Genomic DNA, 7264 nt, shown 5'->3' with positions numbered 1-7264 from the left:
GTTTTATATATATATATATATATATATATATATATATAAATCTGTATTTCTTGTAAAGTGTGCCAAGATGAGATCTTTTGAAATGAACTTTTTTTTTTTTATTTAAGCTATATGTAAATTTAACATAACAGCAATCCCTAAAGTAAATGTTTCCGTTATTTCCATTTATTTGCAGTTTTGGCATTAAAGTTCTACTGAACATTTTTTATTGAATTGTGTTTAATACGTATATTTTCTAACCAACACAGTTGCATTCAATCATTTTGTCAGCAGGTGAGATTAAACTAAGCCTCTAATTTCATAAAAAATAGTCATTTACACCATCACACCCCACCTCTTTCTGTTAATCTATACAGCGCTGATCACATGACCCTACAAGAGTCTCCGTGAGTTGGCGTTGGCGTCCTGCTGGGTTTCCCTCCCGTAAACGCCGCCCTGCTGATGCTGAGGCCTTGGAAGGCGCTAAGCAGGTTGAAGCTGTCGTCCTTGGTTCTGGTTTCAGGATGAATCATCTTCGACAGCTCAGGGGGGAGCGATATTTTGCCGCCAACAGACCTCAGGTGGTTTGTGTCCTCAGGGCTCTGAATTGTGTTGGCAAAACAGAACAGGAAAAAGGGGTGAAGGCCACAAAAAGGTGACAGAAACAAGAGCTGAACTCTGAGTGTAATTTATGTAAATGCGGATAAATCATTTAATAAGTAGTGTGTATTTTCAGTCTTAACTTGAGTCAGAGAGTGCATATTTTTAAAAACATTTAACTGAAGTGATCAAAGGTGGCTAAAAGTTTAATTAAGTACTAAAGAGAAGAAGATTCTCTTGGTTTTTCTAACACCAGTTCCTAAAAAAGCAGCTAAATCTGTGAGGATAATCAGTCGTTGGCGTCTCCAGACTGATTCTCAGTTTCCACTCATCCGTTCAAAGTCTGTGTCTCAATATTAACACCAACGTCTCTTCACATACTGTCAAAAAACCACAAAAATCATTCCTGTTTTTAGTGGAGCTCACTCCATATTCATCTGAACCTAGTCTAAAGTTAAAGCGAATACCAGAAGCTGAGGGATGCATCAGCTCTTTACTTTCATATTTGATATTTTTCATCAGATTCAATTGAGAAAAAATTTGACTTTCTGATAGCATTCTCTTCCCAAATTTATTAAGCATCTAACAGAACATGTTCCATAACGTCGCACATTGGTTTTAATCTACACAAAAGGTCCACCTCTAGCCTAAGACGGAGTTTGCAGCTGCATTACAATGAGTTATGCGTCTTGTTTTCCTCACACACCTCTGAGAGTTGATATTTTCTCCTGAAGTGAGCTCTCATAGCTGCCCTCTGTGCGTTCTTCTGAGTGTTCATGGCCTCCCGCAGCTTTCTGTACAAACAGGAAACACAGCTGAAATATTTCAGACACAGTTCAGCTAAAGCATCACTTCAGTCGCTGCATGGAAGATATGAGTTAAAATGACATGATGTAAACACAACGCATCGAACAATACACGTCTGAATATGTAATCCCTGTTATTGTTGGGTTTTTCTGTCTTTTCTACATTTTGTTTTACTGTTTTTAAACCAAAGTCTCTGAATCTGCGTAAAAACATTAATAGTTTAATTTGATTGTTGCGTGGTTATGTTCACTTAGTTTATAGCAGAGTAGAGTAAAACCACTTAACTAAATTTCCTGGAGTTCTGTTGTGGTTGCTAGGTGACGGGCTGCGCCTGGCTGTGGTTGCTAGGTGACGGTGCAGTGCCCATTGATTGTGACTTAAAAATCAGGAGGTTTTTGAAATGGTTTATTTTCCAGACACCATAAACATGGACTCGTTTTCAAAAAAACTGCTGGGTGTGTTTTTTTTTTTTTTTTAAAGTTCGGATTATTTTTAGAAGAATTTTAGTGTAAAAATGTGAAAGATATGAATGTCTTCTTTGTTGTTTGGTCTTCATGTTGCTGTTTGTTCTCTAAGTAACCTCAGAGATCTTCACAGCTGGTTTTAAACAGAGTAAATTACACACAAATGGATTCAATTTACTAATTGAGTGACTTTTTATTGGGTCTAGATGTATATACAAACTACAATTTTCTTATTTTTTTTGTTTAAAAAATGTAACACTTCTGTATAACCCCAATTTCAATGAACTGGTCCCAACGTTTTGTAATGTGTTGCTTGCAATAAAATCGAAATAGGTTAAGATTTGTAAAAAAAAAAAAAAAACCTAAGTTTTCCGTTTGAACATATATTTTCTTAGATTGAAAAGGATTTGCAAATCATTGTGTTCTGTTTTGATTCAACTTTTACACAACATCCCAACTTAATTGGAACTGGGGTTGTAACATTTTTCTTCCACTTTATCAGAATGAACTACTCCAAGTAAAATAAAGTTTGCTGCTGTCACAAGTTATTCACAAAATGTGAATAATATCAAAGGTGTCAATATTTTTCCAAGAAAGTGTAAGTACTTCCTTCCGTCTTTGTTTCCAAATGCGTCCACTTGCCTTTGTTTCTCCAGGTCGGCCTGGTACGACCGAACCACTGAGGGGTCTTTGAGTTTCGAGGCCTTTAATGGAGGGCTCTTCCCCAGTATGTTGCACCTTCTCTTGCCCCTGCCCTTCTTCCCTCTGGGTCTCGCACACAACCTCTTCTCCTTCGGCCCCGCCACACAGCTGGTCAGCCTCCTGATGGGCGACCTCAGCGACTTCTTCAGTCTCGCCACGGACTCCATGATGCGGTTTGGCTGGCGGAGAGGGATCGACCACACCCCTATTTCCTCCACAGCTGACGTGCGGAAGTGTAATGGCTTTCTCCTTCACTCATGTTGTATTAGTCTGGCAGTCTGATGTGTCTCAGCAATAACTCAGGCTGAGACCTACCAAGGACAAGGACAAGGAGTCGGACAAGGCTCAGACGCTCAGGTGTGGGCCTCCCACGCCCCGCTTACACACACATATGAAGCATTTATCATCAGCAAGACGTCTGGGAAGTCGCTAAACCAGAAAGCTAAGGCACACACAAGGACAAAAAGTGACAAACGTCACTCCATTTATTCCACAGGATGTTGGTGTGGTTGTTTCTTAAAACACTACGTAGAGATTTCTTACCCTTCCAGATGGAGAGAGACCTGAGCCCTTTCTGAAGCAAACCAATCTGGACAGAGAGCTCCTGGGGAGACGCGGGTCTGGGTCCTCACGGGAGAAAATAAACTCTTTCCCTCATTACTTGATAGAGACTCGCTCCGCACCTCGCTGCCTCCAGCTCTTCAGTGTAGATTAGAGGACTTAACGAGGGGAATCTCGTTAGCCGTGGCAGAGAATGCACCCAGTGACTCACGTGTCTGTGAGGAAGATTTACAGGCGATGTCACGTCGAGTGACCCACGCGTGCACTGCTGGCCTGACTTCAGACCCGTTTCCATATTCCGCTCAGGATTTGGGTCTGAATATCAGGATGCTGACAGGTGACAGAGCAGGAAATCCACCAGATAAACCACAGCGTCTTGAATCTCCCCAAATCCTGATAAAACAACAGACTGCTTGTTTCTGTGGACAGAAGGAGAAAACAAAGCTGGGAAAAGTGTGACCAAATACTGCTGAGTCTGAAAGAGAAACTATTTCATGAAAGAAACAATGTAAAACAGGTTCTCAGCCATTAATTTTTAGTTATAATCCATTCAATATAAGTTTCCTTCTTTGCTTCTGACATTCTTAAGTTGAGTGATTTGCAAAAGGAAAGGAAAGGGGGGAAAAAATGTAGCGGAAAGTTGCTGAAGAATGATGACATTTTGAATTCACAACCAGATTTATCCGTCAGTGCAGACATAGTGACAGTAAAGATTTCAGCTTGTTGAAGAGCTTGAAGCTAAAGATTAGAGTAGGTCTTTGTCCAACCAGACGAAATAATTCACAGAAATGTTCCTGAAAGAATCTGATTTAAAGGTGCTCTGTGCTGAGCCCAGTCTGAAACTTTCACTACAGCAAATACATTTCAGAAGTTGTGATAAAACTTTTTTTTAAGAAACTGTGATTATTTTTGGTAACACAGTATCATTGCTAAACATTTAGCATTTAGGTTATTGTGAGAAAATGTGCAGTTATTCTGTTGCTTTAGTGTATTTGCATTAAAATTAAAGTAAGATCTTTGCTTCTCTTGCACAATTTCTAACAGCAACCAAGGTAAGAGAGTAAGACTTTATTTTTAATGCCAATTTAACCACAAAGGCATGAATAAAGTTATTTAGAAACTATAAATTTCAATGAAAATAGATGGGCCACTAAAATGATACTTTCTATCAACAACCGCATCACGCTTTTAGCATTGTGATTTTACTACATTACTTATATTTAAGACTGTTTGAATGTTTTGGACCAAAAACAGGGAAGAAGAAGTACCTGTTCACGACTGGAGCACATTAGGTTTTAATGAAGACAGGAGGAAGTGATTGGTTTCCAGATGGAAAGCAAAACCCATCCAGTACAAAGAGGTCTGACTGTAGAAAGTCTTCAGAATCTTTCCTCTTTTTTTTGACGCATTTTCCCAATGATTCACGGCCCTTTTTGTGTTTCTGATTGTGAAAAGCAGAAGTATGCAACGATAATTTAGTCCAAGAGAATAAACTCAATTATTTGATTGTATATGTGTTTGATTAAAAAAAAATGTTTATACATAAGAAACCCCCCAAAACTCTGTTTTGGGATTTTAAACTCATAGAAACAGTACATTTAATCGTTTGTGATGTGCTTTAACATATTTTGAGTTAAAATAATAAAAGGATTGACGAGCTCTGCAGCCGCCTTGCTCTCGGTTTGCTGCTTTCTTGTGTTTTCTGTCCTTAAACGTGTTTCCACCGTAAATTTTCTGCTCTTCAGGAGTACTCCAGTTGGCTGGCGGCAAATTAACTTACTTCAACTCTCGTATTCTTTTCCTTTTCCCTGCTGAGGTTTCTTCCAATTTCTGCCCACAGAGGCTAATGATTTAACAGGATCAGCACTCAGCCACGCCCCCCATGAGCTTGTGTGCAGAAGCAGACCTGGGACCAGTTCAAGGAGCAAAAGGAGAGGATAGGCACTTCCTCCCAGCATGGGTTGAAGACAAAAAGACAAAATAGTGACCAAGGAGTCTAGATTTCCTGCTTTGAATTTTGTGAGATCGGGTTTAATTAAGAAAACAATGTGTTTGTGTGTCACCCATAGTTAAACACTTATTGCTGAGAACATTTATGAGAACGAGTGTGTGTGCATGCTGCGTCACGTGCTTGACGCTGATCCATTGCAGAATCCTTTAAGTGGTTCTGGGGCCATCAGTAGAGAGACAAACACACACACACACACACCTCCATCAGGACCCATTGCATCCCATCACTACTGCTAAATACATCAGAAACAAACTGAATCCTTTAAAATCAAGTCTTAATCATCAGATATTATTTTGTACCTTTGGAGATTTAGCAAAAATGTTAAAGGTAGTCCTCGTAGGTTGTTGTAGTGCAGGCGTCTGCAACCTGTGGCTCTTTGGATCTTCTAAAATTACACTTAATTTCCACTGAATTAAATTGAATTTCCACAAAGAATGACACTAAAGGCACCATTAATGTGTGTTTAGATCTCCTTTACTTGTCATTAGGATGGAATATGTGCTTTTTAAAAAAAGAATACCCATCCTCTTTTATGTTTATCTTTATTCTAAATCAAAGTCTAAGGAAAGGAAGACTAAAGACAGGAAAGTGGGAGAGATGGAGAGAAAGAAGGAAAGTAAGATGGGATGAAAGCAGGTAGGAATAAAGTACAAACTAAATAGGCGAAGTTATTTTTTCTACAAAGAGAGGTGAGTTTCTGTCCTGCAGCTGTCTGAAATCATTTACACCCCCAGATCACACACATATAACCGCAGAGGTCAGGGACGCCGCAGAGGTCAAAGCCCAATAAGGATCTCAAAGGAGGCCTAACCCACTCATGTCACAATGAATTACCATGACCTGCATGTGACCTAACATGTGCCTGAGGTGTGTATGATCACTCACTCAGTTGTCATCCATCTAATGCAATAAACATGAGCATTTACAGGTAAATTAAATGAGTTAGTCAATATTTCTTTAGCAGTTTTTAAAGTCTAATTGAAATTATTCACGTCTAAAGATCATCCTACACTCCCACGAGGGAATCTATTATTCAAACAAAAATGTTTCCAGTTTATTTATGGAAATCTCACAAAAAGAAAAAAAAGGAAAAAACTAAACCACAAAAACTGCATGTTGTTTTATTTATTTATTAAAGATACAACTTAAAACTACACTGTTTTCTAACCTCCTCTTGGCTGCACCACATGACTTGCAGTAAATAACAAAACTCTTCTGTTTAACTTCAGTTTATGTCCATGAACCTTCTGAAACCATGCTTGGCTTGCCAAAGAACATGATTATGAACAGACACATCATTTATTTGCACAAACACTCCTCAGTTTCAGCTCTCAGTCAGTCTGCCAAGGCTGCAGAGGGAAGCTGGCAGCCGCTGCACAGCCTTGTGAGCTGCACTCAATCAACCTGCTGGAGGCGGCGGCCTTTACAAGAGCTTCACACTCTGCCAATGCAACATGTGGCTCAGAACATGGAAAATAATACAAAAATAATAATAATAATAATAATAACCAATACATGTAAACACCTGTCCTCTATTGTCTCTGGGACAGGACTGGACTAAAAGCGACTACTAACTATTATTTTAGTTATAGGATCAATTAAAATATTGGCATTCTGAATTTTTTTAAAACCTTTTTATGCAATACTGGATTTTATGGAAGCCATTTTCCTCCACTGGAATAAAAAAAATAAACTTACATAATTATGACTTATCTCTCTCGTAATAACGACTTAGCTGTCTTATAATGATTAGACTTAGCGATAAGTCACAATTACTCGTCTAGGAGTAAATGACTCATACGGGAGTCATTACGATTAGCACAGCCAGTAAATTGATTTTCACAGAGTTTCTGCTGATGATACGTCGATTCGCGTTGATGTTTCACCAACCCATGACTGTTTCATACCATAATGAGTGTGATTTAAAACATATATCCACAGAAAATGCGCTAATTTCATCCAGCCAACTGGCGATAAATTTGCCCTTACGCAAAAACGCTAGCTAGGTTGCAAGCAAGCTAGCTAGCAAGACTGACTGACTCACTGGATGACGAACTGAACTGAATTTGGCCAAAAATGACTTGAGATAACTTAAAGTGAACAAAACTGAAAGGACTGAAATGAACAACACAAAACTGAG

Source organism: Poecilia formosa, unplaced genomic scaffold (genome assembly GCF_000485575.1).
Source record: "Poecilia formosa unplaced genomic scaffold, Poecilia_formosa-5.1.2 Scaffold34, whole genome shotgun sequence".
Classification (NCBI taxonomy): domain Eukaryota; kingdom Metazoa; phylum Chordata; class Actinopteri; order Cyprinodontiformes; family Poeciliidae; genus Poecilia; species Poecilia formosa.
This window is presented reverse-complemented; position numbering follows the sequence as displayed.